At 49.3% G+C, this 14,405-nt stretch overlaps 1 protein-coding gene across 20 annotated transcripts in view; it reads left to right on the top strand.

Moving 5' to 3' along the window:
* Window positions 1–14,405, top strand: part of EXD3 (exonuclease 3'-5' domain containing 3) — a 245,838-nt gene that overhangs the window by 171,952 nt on the left and 59,481 nt on the right. The gene's annotated exons all lie outside the window — the stretch shown is intronic.

Genomic DNA, 14,405 nt, shown 5'->3' with positions numbered 1-14,405 from the left:
AAGAGTTTCTTCCCAACACCCAACCTGAATCACCTCTCCTTTACTTTAAAGTCATTCTTCTTTGACCTGTGATTATCAGACCATAAAAAGTCAGTCTCCCTCCTGTTTACCCATTCCTTTTAAGTACTGGAAGGATGCAATGAGGTGTCCCTGGAAGTTCTTCCCCTAAGGGAATCTTCTGACAATACTGCTTGCTGAGATTTAGCATTGCTTTTTTTGCACCAGCTACTTTCTGCTTATTTTAGCAAGCTTTTCTGAATAATTATTACTAGAACAGTCACTAGTCCTAAGCTGGACTAGGAACAACCTCTCCAAGGATGGTCATAAATATTCGATCACACTTCACAGTGCTGTTCGTTTCCCCCGATCTTCGCCTCTCTCCTTCCTTTCCAGCTATCATCTCCTTTATAAAGATCCCTTTGTACAGATCCTGCTAAAAGTCAGGGCTGGATAATTGACCCATTTCCTGCATGCTGGCTGTTTTGTGGACTCATTGTGCTGACACTCATCTCTGTTGCTGTGCGTCGAGATCGTCTCTACTGGAGAAGAGCAGTAGCTGTGCCCGGCTGTGCCCACAGGTCAGCTCTTGGAAAGAGCTGTGCAAAAGCCAGAGCTTGGAATGCAGCGTGCTGGCAGTGTGCAGTTGGAATCGCTTCCTTCAGCAGGAAAGGAAACGTGTGCTCTGCTGAGTGATGCTGAGACCATGCTCTGTGGAGAGCACTGGAGGAGAACCTAGGGGTGATTCGGCTTAGATGGCCGCGTCCAGCATTAGGTAACCATGGAAAAAATGCAAGCTGAACTTGAGGCCCAATCTCCCAATTGTTTGTGCGTGTGTGAAATCTCTTGGCATCTCCCATCTCCTTTCTGAAAAGCTGGTATTTTTAGATTTACGGCTGGAGGCCGTAAAACTGTTCTGACGTGAACCCAAGCTACGCTGCTACCTTAAAAAATGAAGTCTTAAATGAGAACTGAAACTTATTGAACTATATTTCAATGACAGTATAGCAGAGCACTTTAACATGTGCATGGAAACTTGCCTGGGAGGAAGGGGAAAAAAACTGAAAACATCTCCGAAACTGGAGCTGCTCAGAGGCACTGCATCGCTTACCCCTCTCTGGAGCTGTACCCTGGAGAAATCAGCTTTGCATGCGAGGTGATCGCAGCGCAGCTGTGAAACCCAGCTGAAATGTAAACTTCTCTTAAGTGTTCACGGGAGGCTTGCATCTGTGTCTGTGCCTGATTAGCTAGAATTGCGAAACTGCAAGCTTTCTCGTTGCCAGTTCTTTCCTCCTTACCTTGACCTATGGCCTCGCTCACTCGTGTGCTTTGTCTTTGGCTGGAAGGCGCCGTTCCCAGGTGTGCTGCATGGCAGGGCCCTGTGCCCGGTGCAGGGACTGAGGGCTGCTTCTGATGGCAGTGGGCATTCGTGTGCAGACAGCTCACCTGGGGCGGGGGGGGAGGCACCGGGACTGGAGGTGCTTGTGAGCACTGCTGTAATAGGATTTTCATGATGATTTGGTTCCCCTGTCATGTTGTTTCAAATTCCTGACAAGCCATATTTTTCACAGTCTGGATTTTCTCTCATGAATTTCTCAGGGGGCTATCTGGAGGGGAAACTATTTCTCACCATAACAAACAACCAAAGCCTTCATCGTTAAAAATAAAGCACTAACATGGCCCTACAATGGCCCCCTTTGTCAAGTCACATCTGTTTAGATCACCAGAAATGATAAGCCTTTACTTTTGAATGTAACTTTCTTTTATCAAAATAGGAAAGAGGACTGCAAATCATTCAGAAAAAAAAAATCAGCATGCAGGCTAAGGCATGTGACAGCAGTACTCTGTTTTACGTAGAAAAACCAGATTCCATTGCCTACATATCCAAATATTGGGCTTACGCTCTTACAGCACAACTCAGGGATGGCTCTGTAGCAAAGCTTGCTGCCGTGCTAATATAAAAACAGGGTGAAATAAATATCTGACTTGCTAGATTGCAAAGCTCTGATTTCAGTGCTAATCCAAATTACCTTGTTTTTTAACTTCAGACTTCAAATCTGTTTCCCAGAAATTGTCTGCTGGCAATTGCCAAATTGCAAAGCAAGAGGATTCACATGGGGAATGAAGGAAAATACTCTGTGAGGTGTATTTGATCATCTGAGTTAAATAGTCCTCAGACATTTGTCCCCAAGAGATAAAATTGCCTGCACACCCAGACGATTTAGAATTGAGACCCAGCTGCATAACGCAGAGGTTTCAGACAGGAATGCTGGTGCTGAGGAAGGAGCTGCTGCCCAGCAACCTGCTGCCTATAGCTTTGCACCTTCCAGCAAAACTGCTCTGATAGTGCTGCCCTTCTGCAGGTGAGGAGCTGGAAGCCACCACCACTGCAGCAACACAGCTCAGCTCTGCCCTTGGCACTTGCCCAAATCAATCCACTCATTTGGAAGAGATGTGGTAGGGCAACGAGCTGCAGGACAGCAAGTTTAGCCCAGCTCTCCCTGGATCATAAAGCTTTCCTGGGTGCTTCTGAAAATCCGGCTCATATGGATGCTCACCTTTACAGAAGGTACATGCGATGAATTCATTGGGTTTGAATTCCACAAGGTTTGGCCCAGTGTTCCTACTGGCATTGAGATTTGTGGGAGTTGAGATGAACTCAGTGATTGTGTTTAGGAAATAGGGTGAGCCAGGTCTAGGTTGATAGAAGTATTTTGTGGAGAGTCCTGCTCTCTCTGAGGTCACATCAGATTTGGTGCTGCCCTTAGTGGGACAATGAATGGGACCCTGGTCACCATTCAGCTGGAACACAGCCTCTTTCACCTGCAGCTCTTAAGCCACGGCTGCTGCGTCACCACGGGAAGTTTCACCAGCAGTTAACTGAAATGTCGCAAGCCTCCAATCTGATGTGAAGCTGGAAATAAACTCTGAATTCGCCTACGCTCACAACTGAAGGTCATGTGTTCGTAAAACCATGACAGCATCTTCTCTAGATTAAAAGAAGGAGAAAAAGAGGCAAAGTTGTCTGTGATGAAACATTCTTCCAGTTAGGAAGTCCTTTAAAGCCTCTTCAGAGGCACCATCAACAGAGATGAAATGCAGACCGTTCCTCTGCATCCAACAAAGGGAATGGTTGTAGAAATTCCTCTAATTATATACAATTGGTTTTGGAATTAAATAATCTGGAATATCAGTGAGTGACTCTGAGCAGCATCGTTGGGAAAAGGCAAGTAGCAGCCTAGCAGCCTCATGGAAGGAGGTAAAGGCACAGAAATAACGATGGCAATGATTAGTTTCAAGGCTCGTGAAGACAGTATAAATGGGGCCTGTTCAATCAGTGCATGGCGATGGTTCCCCGCTCGATTCCTGCACTGCAGCACTGTGTTCTGACAGCTCCCAGGTGGTGGGAGTGCCTTTGGCATCTTTAGGGGCAAAGGCTGAGCAGTGTATGCTGAGGCAAAGTGGGCAGATGTCAGTCCTTCCCATTTTCAGTGTGAAGTGATAGAAAGCAGAGCTGCTTCTTCGCTGTGCTCTCCTCAGGTGTCTGTGACTTTATTCATTCATAAATGCACTGTCTGGGCTGCCCTGTCGTGCCAAGTATGCAACTGTCTGGGTAAAAATGTGCAAACAAGGTGTGCCTGATTCCTGCATGTAGTTACCATAACAAGTGCAAACACGCAGTAGGAATTTGAATACACGAATGAACAGACATCTAGATGAGCAGAGAACTTCTGAATGCAGAGACCTGATTTGAGCAACAAGTCATGGCATCAGTTTGTGTAAATTATGTGCGCCACTGCACATAGATTTTGAAACTGTTTCTGAGGAATATAGGTATTTCTATGTATTAGACCACAACGCTTATCTGAGTTCTCCTTTTTAACCACAGTGATGAGATCACTGGAAAAAGAGTTACCCACTGCTCATCACCCTTCCTCATTTTGTATGTGTTAAACATCATGCAGTGATTAGATCAGAGCTTGGCTGTCTAGGGAAAACAAGATCCAGAAATGAAGAAGGAAGTAAAAGGGGACCCCTAAACTGCAGAGCTGCAGTGGGAACAGGAGGAGGTTCCCTGCATGTACACTGCAAAGAGATGGAAAACATACAGAATCCAGCTCCTGAGCTCTAGGAACCCACAGCTTTGATGGGGAGGAGGCGGCCAGTCTGGGAAAGACCACTGTGCCCTCTCCAAGCCACCTGTCCCTTGTCACTGCCACGAACAGCAGCAGGATGGAGCCTAAAGCAGCCCAACACTGCAGGGATCTCTGCTTGCCGACCCCTGGCTGCTCCATCTGTGCCAGAGATTCTTCTTTCAGGGCTGTTGCATTTTTTACTGTATCGTACGTGCGTCCTTCCTCGTGCTCTTTCCTCAGACAGAGGGCAAGAAAGGACGCTAACCCCTGGGGCTCCCCGACCTGGGCTGCTGTTAGCAGCCAGCCTGGAGCTGCAAACCTGTCCATTACAGTGCTTATTGGTGCTTAATGCTCTCTGCTCTGCCACTTCTAAATGTGGTCTACAAATACCTGGACTTGGCCACAAGCATGTGCAGTCTGAGACCAGATGCGAGCCTGCTGCTTGCTGAGCATTTCCAGCTCAGCTGTTGTTTGGGCTCCCGGGTAGCATCACTGCTGCCTGTGCTCCTCAGCTCCACTCGAGAAGCAGTTGTTTCTGTTATTACTATGCTGTGCTGAAGAGGAAATGCTGTTTCCTTTTTTGGAGCTTTTAAAGACTCTTATTTTTCAAAGTCTCTTTTAGAAACCCAGCTTGGAAAATGGTGTTTAATTAGCATATACTTACTGCCATCAGATAGCTGAAGCAATGGAACGAGGGCAAACTATGTTTAGCGATGTAATGCATGCAAAAAATTCTGGGGAAAAAATTTAAAATAATTAAAAAAAAGACATGGAACACAAACGATTTGTCTTCTTGCAGGGCCACATGCAGCATAAATGAGTTCACAGGCTTGGTTTACCGCGTCAGCCAACAAACAATTGTGTCAGCATATACTTGGGAGCAGTGCGTGCAGAGCTGGGTGGAACACCCCGAGCTGACAGGAAAAGGGGACGAGGGCTAGCATGGACGTGTGCCTGCAGAGAGCAGAGTAACCTTGGGGCACAGCTGTTACTTCCCCAGCATCCCCTTTTTCCTTGTTACTTTGCTGTCATAGAAAAATGCTGGGGACGCTGAGTGTGACCCTACCATAACTCTGAGAAAGTAGGCTGTGTTGCAGGTGGGCATGATGAATGTGATGGTACAGTTGTGCATCATTTCTTAATTTTTATATTTGTCTTGAATCTTTTCACTCATTTATGGATGCTTCTGCTGCCTTTTAAGTCCCCATCCACTTTCAGTTCTCTGTGAGTGTAGGCGTCAGTGCCAAGTGGGGCACCGTGACAAAACAGAGGTGTTGAAGACAAGACCCCCCACACGCTCTGCCTCCAAGCTGCACTCTATCCCCAGGTTTGGCTGGGCAGAGGAAGGCACCCACATGGTCTTCAGGAGCTGTGCAGTCCTCCCCTGCCCAGCACTGCCCCTGCCAATGGCTGGCGGCTGCTCCTGGGGCAGCAGGACGTGGCCCTGCCTGCCTCGGCCCTCTGCACAGCTGGCTTCTCCCATGGTGGTGAAGGTGCTGCCTGCTGCTCCTTGCTCTCTCAGCTTTGGATTAACTTGCGAGGGGCAAGGAGGGGAGTGAGAAGTTGGAGTGTGGGGCAGGCAGCACGGGCCGAGCAGGGCTGTGCCCAGGGCCTGGTGTGCGCACACGAGTGTCTGAGCAAAGCTGTCTGCTTGGCTGCGGGAGTGTGGAGCTCAGAGCTCGCTGACGGGGCTGAGCCCTCAGGGAGGATGCGCAGCGAGCACCTTGCTGCCCTGCATCTGAGTGCCTGCGCCACCAGCACTGCATGCCTGCAGGACCTGGGCTCTGCTGACAGACACAGTGGAGAGCAGGCCAAGGAGAGCAAGAAGCCTTTGTTGCATGCAGAGGCAGCTGAGAAGGAGCAGCCCCGGTGGTGCCTCAGGCCTGCAGCCCGTCGAGGCCTGGGCTGCTGAGCACAAGCAGGAGAAGCCGGGCACACCACAATAGCAGGAGAACATCCATCTATCAAAGAGATCCTAGTTTTCCTGCCCTGCCAGGGTGCAGGGAGGGCCAGTGCCCACTCAGCTGGGCTGGAATGGGCAGCTGTGCTGCGAGCTGCCACAGCTGTGGTCGTGGTGTGGTTCTCAGGATATTTTTGAAGCTAGAAATACAAGTGTAACCAAGACTTCAGCATTTTCCCACACCTTTCATGTGACAGGACTGTGCCCAGTCATAGGACTCAGTCTGAAGAACCCAATGAATTGTCACAGTTTCACTTCCCTGGTGTTCTTTTCCTTCCTTTTTGGAGGCAGCAGTGTTGTTGGTTCCCTCTGCTACCGTGGTAGCTGCCTGGAGATTTGCATGGTTGGGCTCTTTTCCAAGAATGGACTGTCATCAGAGGATTCTCTGCAATGTGGGACAGTTCCTGCAGGCACATGTGCCCTTCTCGTTCTCTCCAGATGTGTTTCACATCAGCTGATCAGTGTCTTAAGATACAGAACCAACTGTTGGAGTCACAAAAAAGATCATGCAGATTGTTGTATGCGCAGCTCTCACCTCGGTTAGGCACCACCTTAGTCAGTTTAGATCAACATTTAAAAGCAGTGAAACGTACATCAATTTGTGTCTTTAAAATGAAATGGTTACAGAAGGGCAAAGCCCTGCACACACTCCTTACATATCCACAGCTCTTGGATTTCTTTTTGAGTCTTTGCTCCTCTTGCTGCGTGAAGGACACGACATGGGGAGCTGCACAGCAAACATGCAGAGAAAATCACTGCTAGAAAATGCTTTGATTGTACATATAGATTTCAAAGTATATAGGGAGGAACAGGCTCACTGCTTCAATTGCAGTCATTCTAAGGATGGCTGTGGCACTAATCATTAAGAGTGCTCAAACAGCTGTATGATTTTTAAGTTGCTGGTGTTCCTTTAATTCCAACATACTATTAGAGCGTTAATTAAAAGAGCATACCAAAATGAACTGCTCCTAGCAGAACCAAGGACCTGTCATTTGCGTGAAAACCCTGGATTATAAACTGCTTCTTCTACTTTTGCTGCCAAATATGCAAAGTAAATTGCACAATCTCAGGGATGCAGTTGAGCCGTTCTATGTTTTTCTTTCTCCAACTGAAAAGAAACATTTTCTTCAATCTGAGGGGACGCACTTGTTTTTCTTGCAGCTTAGCACATATGAGCCCTCATCAACAACAACAAAATAACTTTTCCACCATTTTTATCTCAGTTTATCACGAGGTTTTGATTTTTCTTAGACAAAGATTGTTTGCTTGCTTTGTTTGTTTGCTGTAATTTCTGAGTTATTTTTCTCAGTAAAATTTAGCAATAAAAGCAGCAATCACAGTTGTGTGTTGCATTGGGTCTATTTCTCATCCTTGTTTAGTCGTGAGAATTTTCTCAGCAAGTGGGACTGTTCTCATCCAGATTGTTCTCTTCCGTAGTTGTCAAATACCCAAATCCTCATACCCAACCTTCATCCATAGATTGCACAATCAGTTACTGCTGCATGACAGATGATGGGATCCTTTCTTATCAGTCAGTTAGCACTTTTTTTTTAATTGCAAGATTATAAAATGTTGGATCATGTTTCACCAGTGTTGTAGTACATCCCATGAGAAAGGGATGGGGAATTTTTAGAAACCTATCACAATGAATCCTTAAAATCATGTGCCTACGACTCAGTCACTGAGAATGGGTTTATGAGTGCCATCTCCTCAGTGGGAAAGGGAAGTTGGCATAGGATGTGGGTGTTTCGTGGTGAATGTTTATTGCAGAAAGCTTCCAGAATGTCTTTAGAACATTTAGAATCTGATGGGCTTAAAATCTGTTAGTTTATATTATATAAATGAGAATAGTTCTGGTGTTCAGTCATGTTTATATTCAAGCTGTGCTGACAGCTCAGTGGCCACCAAAAGTGCCCAAGTCTTGTTCCACGGGTGGGACAGCCAGTTGCACATCTCCTCCACAGACTTTGTAGCCTGCCAGCCATCCCAGCAGAGCATCCCACCCCAACAGCACTTCAGCCCCATTGAGATGTAGAACTGTTTTGCTGCTGTCGAATTTGGTGGTTTTATCCCCAGAAGCATATAACCACAAAAAAAGAGAAACAAGGCGTGGATTCCTACAATAACTGAGATTGGAAGGGGCCTCTGGGGATCCCTGTGGTCCCTCTGGGACTGATGGGTAGATTGATTTTAGTGCAGAAAAGGACTGTGCGTGCTGACATGAAATGTTTATTGGGACCCGTGTCAGGTCCTTTTGAAGTCAGCGCAGAGACTGCTTTAAACTCTGAGTGGCAGATCTGGGGTCCCAGTGGGCATTCCTAACCTCGAACTCCTGACAGCTGGGCAGCTGGTGTGTAAGCTCCCACAGTAGGGACACAGCCCTCTCCAGGGCCTCTTTCGCCAGTCCTGAGAGGCACCTGGGGATGTAAGCGATCTGCAGGCCCCATCTCAGTCTACCAGCCTTTGTGATTCCCTCTGTGATCTGCCTGGTGCTGTGAGGGACCTTCAACTTGGCAAGGAGCTTAAGGTGCTTGAGCTGAAATACAAACTAAAACGAGTTCATATTTTCTTCCTCGTTTCAGAAAAAAGCATTTGTTGAAGGAGATTTCAGTCTGTGATAAAGCAAATGACCTGTGAGTTCATCACATCTCTTCAGGATTTGCTGCAGCTCAGAGCCCAAGTGCTGCTTTATGGAGGGTTTTCCTGATGTTATGCTTCTGCTGCATGGCTTGACTGTGAGCAGAGGAGGGCTTGGCCAGCAGGACTTAAGCCCAGAAGCTGAAGGCATTAGGCTGTTACCATTATGTGGGCTTACTCGCCCTCAAAATATGTTAAGAGACAAAAACTTGGGAGTTTCCAGGAAATCCACCCAAAAAAAGCCCACAGCAGAAGAGCAGCATCTGTGACACACCGTGACGTAAGACTGCAGCAGTAGAAAGCAGCTGGATTCAACTTTCTAAGGCTCCTTCCTCCTTCAAAGAAAATCAGTGGTTAAAAAAGCTGCAGTCGTTTTGCAGGTGGTATTCAGCCCCCATCACAAATGCTGGGAACTGCAAAGCAAATGTAGTGCAGAAAGGTGCAAGCATTCCACGGCAGTGATGTGCTGGTGAGTTTTGTGACCAAACGTTTGGCCTGAGCTGAGCTGCATCCTACCATTGCTCCTGCCTGTTCCGTGCAGGAGATTCACGAGCCCACATGGTTGCAGCACAGGGTGTCTCATGGCAGTGTTTGTGGGTGTTAAAGTGTTATCTTCCTACAGCCCACCGTGTGTGCAAGGTGAAATCTGAGGGCTGAGCTACCCATCTGTGCATGAAGGCTTTATTTGCAGCCTTTTCTAAGCAAAAATGTTGAGACAATGCAGAATATCAGCATTTGCACATTTAGGCCATCCGGGTGTATTAGATCCAGGCTTACTTCCTTTCAAACTGATGTCAAAACCTCTCTTTGACTAATGCAGGGCTGGAATTGCCTGCACCCCTCAAGCACCACATAGTCAGAGTGGGGTGTTGAATCTTGCTGCGTCCTGTCCTTGCTAACAACTACATTTCTCAGTTCTGCATCTCAGCCAGGTGTTATTTTTGAGGCTGTTCAAAGGAGAGGGAGACAAAGTAGTGCATTGCAAGAGAGTGGCTGCTCTGAGATGCTGTGGATCTGCCGTGCTGTTACTCATGCTGCTGGTGTCCAGAGTCCCCACAGCCCTCTCTCACATAATCATCTTGTAAAGCTGATGTCGAGTTCCTGACAGGCTCCTAATCCGTCCTGACATGCACACAGATGCTCAGTTGAGTGTTATTTCCTGCTCTGAGGAGCCTAGATTGTTCCTGACTGGACCTTGGGTTTGAGCAATCAGTTTAATTTTTCTCTCTCATTTATTTATTTGCCTAAGGGAGCTGTGCCTCAGCCCCCTCCTGTAAATCTCCTTATCATACAGCATGCCAAATGCACTCAGCAAGGGCAAGGGCTTTATTTACGAGCTGTATTGCTGCTAGGTTCCACAACGCCGCAGCACAGGTTTGCTTTGGGTGCTTTGCAGCTCTGGGCTTTGCTTGCATGCACCTTCCTTGCTCTGCACAGTTTCCGCAGGAGCCCACTGCTATTGAACCAAAGCAAGATTTAGGCTTAGAGTGAAGAGCAAAGTGTGATTCCTTTCCAGGTTGCTTGCTCCTGCTTTCACACCTAGGACAGCCAGGCTGCAACAGGAACCTGGCTGGGGCCACGCAGTGGAGCTGCAGCAGCAGCTGCTCTCTTGGGACCCGCTCAGTCTGCTCACTCTTCAGAAGGGAATGCTCCACTTAGAGTCCTTTTCAAAGCAATTTGAGGTTAATTAGCAACTTCTGACTTAACTATCTAGCTGTTTTGTTTATCTTTGGTCTGAGTGAGTTCTCTTGCTGTTGTTGTTCCTTCTTCCTGAGCAATGGGGGGAGCCCCCAGACACCCGACCACCTCTGTGTTCAGGGGACTCTCCAGCCAGCGCAGGCTCTGCGCCCTCTCCCAGATGTGTCAGCCAGTCCTCGCCTTGTCAGCTGGCTCTCCTTAATCTTTAATTTTGCTTCTGCATAAATGCGTGCCATTTGAATGCAAGGTGATGGAGGAGAGAAGCACAGTGCTGGGCTCTGTAGTTAGAAGGGAGCGCTTTGCCCTGCCATGGGCTGCCCTTACCAGCTTGGTCTCAGCTCCTTTGGGGAAGCACAGACGTGGTGGCCGTGCTCGCCAGGTGCTGGGGTGCAGAGGTCCTTTGGCACACTGCCACAGCCCGTGGGTGGGTGTTGGAGCAGGGAGGTGACATCTGAGCTGCCCTCAGCCCCTCCTTGGAGCCCAGCTGCTAACACTGGTGGAAGGGATCCAAATACCAGCACATGGGCTGAAGCTCAGCCATGGGGCAACCCCTGCTTTGCGGCGAGCCGTAAATGTAGTCCTCCGTGTTACTAATGCCTCCACCGTAAATGTTTTATGTGACCTCATAAACTCTACATAGCAGTAATCTTGTAAAGTCTGCGGCCTTTGCTGGACTCGCATTTTAGGCAAGAAGCCTGGAAGAGCCAGGCCATCTGTGGTGGTAATGAGTTTCTCATCCTTTAAGAAAGAGAATAGTCCCTTGGTGGCCTTCCCCATGCTGAGGGCTGCATGGGATTTTGCTAACTTGCATGAAAGTGAAGGATCGAGCAGTGCAGCAGGGAGACCCCGCAGTGAAACTACTGGATATGGCCCTTAAATTCATCCGTCAAACTGCTGCCATCATGGGACAGGTGAAACAACAGACACCGAGCATGGAAAGATCATCTGCATGCAGAGCTATTGCTCAGGGTATGAATGATCCCCAGTTCCATGCAAATCCAGAGGTGCTTCTGAATGCAGCTGTTTGCTTTGGGTTGAATTAAGCTTGAACTGCCCACAGCTCCCTGCAGGCTGGGTGGCAGAGGTTGGCATCATGTTCTGGCTGGGAGCACTTATCTCCTAGCACTTCTGCCTCCCCCTCTCTGTCTCGATCTCTTCTGAGCTCCCAGCGCAGAGCACTCGGCCCTTCCTTCCCATCTCCCCATACTCTGTGGGGCGCCCAGCCCTGCAGTGCTTGTGCCGAGAAGGTCTTTGTGAGGCTCAGCTCTGTCTCACGGGACTCCCTGGCTCTCCCTTTGCTCCTCTCATTGTGGAAATCCTTTCTGCTCTCCTCCTGCTGTCCGATGCAGTGCAGGCAGATGGTTCCTGTTGCAGCTGTCGCACTGCAGCTGTGCTGCTGCACTCAGGATCGCCCAACTGCAGCTCCCCACAGCCTGCTCACTCTGTGCTGCACCCAGCCCACTCCTGCCCCATCCCAGCGTGCCCATGCACAGGTGATGGGCTCTGGCCATCTCACAGACAGCAGCAATAGGCTGGGTCACACTTCTCCCCTTTGCACTGACAATTTTAGTACCTGCACAAGTGAATCAGCAACTCATGGGCATGCTTAAGAGCAGTCCCTTTGTTGCTGAGTGAGTGAAGTCTTCACTCCAGCACTCAGGCTTAACCTCTGAGTGGTTTTGCTGTGTTTCAGGTCGCTCCCTTGCATGCCTCTGTGCAGTGACTGCTACTGCACCTGTGCATTACCCTTATGGTGAACTCTTTGTTCCTCCTGGGTCTTTGAGCACATGTCCAAAGATTGCCTTCCCCCAGGCCTAGAGTGTATTTTGGTTGGCAGCAGCATAATAAGAAGGGAATAAGGGAAGGGCTGTGAAATGGACTGTCCCTTCATGCAGGGACTGAGCAGAAAGCAGTCTTGGAAATACCCAGTGAGTGATGTGCGTGGCCATGCATCTCCCAGTATCAGATGGTTTGTTCCTGCAGCCAGTCATCAGGTCACACAGAAGAGAAGGCGTCTGTCTGGAAATCTCATTTTCACACTCCCACTGTCTGTGTTTTCAATTCAAATACTGCCCCAAACATGCATCTGCTTTCATTTCCTTTTTTTTTTTTTGGCTTTTATTTCATGCTTTTTCCCCCCTATTTGAAGTATTTTTTGGGACTAAGGTGGGCAGGAAGGAATAGCTGAGGTCCCGCGGTTGCTGTTTGCATGCTCTGCTCCACCAGGCCCCACTCCCATACCCATGGTCCCACAGCTGGCCCACAGTTTCCAAACCATATCCACCTCTCTGCCAGGATGAGCGCAGAATTTTAGCTGGTTGCTCCTTACCACAGCACTTTTCTCAGAAATCTAGGTCGTGAGAAATGTGTGCGAATCCTTTCTAGTTTTCCTGGCTTTTATTTTCCCCATTGACCTCAGGCTCTCAGCAGCATCCATCTGCCCGCCCTGCATGCCGTGGGCTCCCTGGCAGTGGGATTTCCCATGGAAGAACCCCTCACGGCCTTCCTTCTTTTCTTAGTGAGTGGGTGGGAGACACCAGTGCTTGTTCTCTGGCTGCCAGCTTGGTCTGGGGGGGTCTGTGCTCTTCACACTGTGTTGAATGCTCTCCAATATTCAATGGGATTTTATTTGTATCAGTAGCAGTTCACATGGTGTAGCTTCTGGGTTCAGCCTCATTCCCTGCCAGAGAAGTTGTGTCCTGGAGAAACCAGCCAACTGTGAGCTGCATGTGGGGCTTATATCACTGCAGCCAATCTTGGCCCCATGCATGGGAGAAACGAGCCTTGGCAGAGTGCTGTGCTCTGCTCTGCTGTTCACTCCCGCCTGCAGTGTGCTCCTGCGGGGCGGCACCAGGGACCCACTCCCACTCCATGTTGATTCTGGAGCACCTCTACACCTGTCCCTGGTCCCCACTGCAGCCCTTTAACTGATAAGTGCATGCAGGCCTCATGTGAGCCCCCAGAGCTCACCAACAATGCCTGTGCACAAGCAAGGGGAGGCCCTTTTGGGGAAGGATGGAGGCTGGCTTCCAAAATTTGGACTCTGCCTGGCCCGGGCTCCGGGGCAGTGCAGGAAGATGCTGCTGGGAGGTGCAGTGCAAACCTCTGCCTGCAGCCAGGAGAAGAGGAGGAAGAGGTAACTGGGGAAGGCTGATCCCAGCTCGGAGGTGGCAGCTTCCTTCCTGTCTTCAGCAGCAGTCAGTATGCACTGAGAGCTTCAGAGCAGATCTGGGGAAGGAGCTGTCGGTCTCCTCCAGCCCAGTGCCACGGCTCTCGAAAGGCACTGGGTGGGTGAGGTGACACCCAGCTCTTCAGGGATGTTTTCCTCATCAGAACTCTTCCATGCCAAGAGAGCAGAGATGCCTCCAGGTGCTGGCCATGGTGAGGGGAGCACATAGCTGCCCCTAGTCCTGCATGGTAGTGGAGGTCGGGACATAGGATGAAGCCCAATCAAGGGAATTGCTCCAGCCCACCTTTGCTTGCCTGTGCCTCTGCCACGATCTGCAACAATGGCATTACTGAGAGAAAACCGAGAGAGGAGTCCATATGGTCTGTGGATGACCCTGCTTTAACCCTTAGAGATCACTGAGCATGGTCTGGGTCTCCTCTTTGTAGGGCGCAGCCTAGCTCTGCTGCCTCTGCTTTCTTTTCCCCTGCTCCAAGTGGGAATCTGAGCCTTTCCATAGCTCCAGCCCATCTGCCAAGCTGCAAACTGCTCTAACAACCTTTCAGCTGCACCTGTATGCCACCAGCAGTAACAAAACAGCTGGTAGGAGACCAAGTTTGAGAACTGCAATGCAGGGGGCAGTCCGGAGCCCTGTGCTGCCTCCACTGGGCCTGCAGGAGGGTGGGATGCTCGGCGGCCAGATGGGGAGTGGAGGACATGCAGGGTCAGGGTCTGAGTTTGGATGTGACACATCTGCAGCTGCTCCTGATTGCGATGGTGTAACTCACGGCTGGGAAAATCCCTGTTAATT

Source organism: Meleagris gallopavo, chromosome 19, assembly GCF_000146605.3.
Source record: "Meleagris gallopavo isolate NT-WF06-2002-E0010 breed Aviagen turkey brand Nicholas breeding stock chromosome 19, Turkey_5.1, whole genome shotgun sequence".
Lineage (NCBI taxonomy): Eukaryota > Metazoa > Chordata > Aves > Galliformes > Phasianidae > Meleagris > Meleagris gallopavo.
Note: the sequence above shows the minus strand (reverse complement) of the source record. Positions and strands in the feature narration are given on the sequence as shown.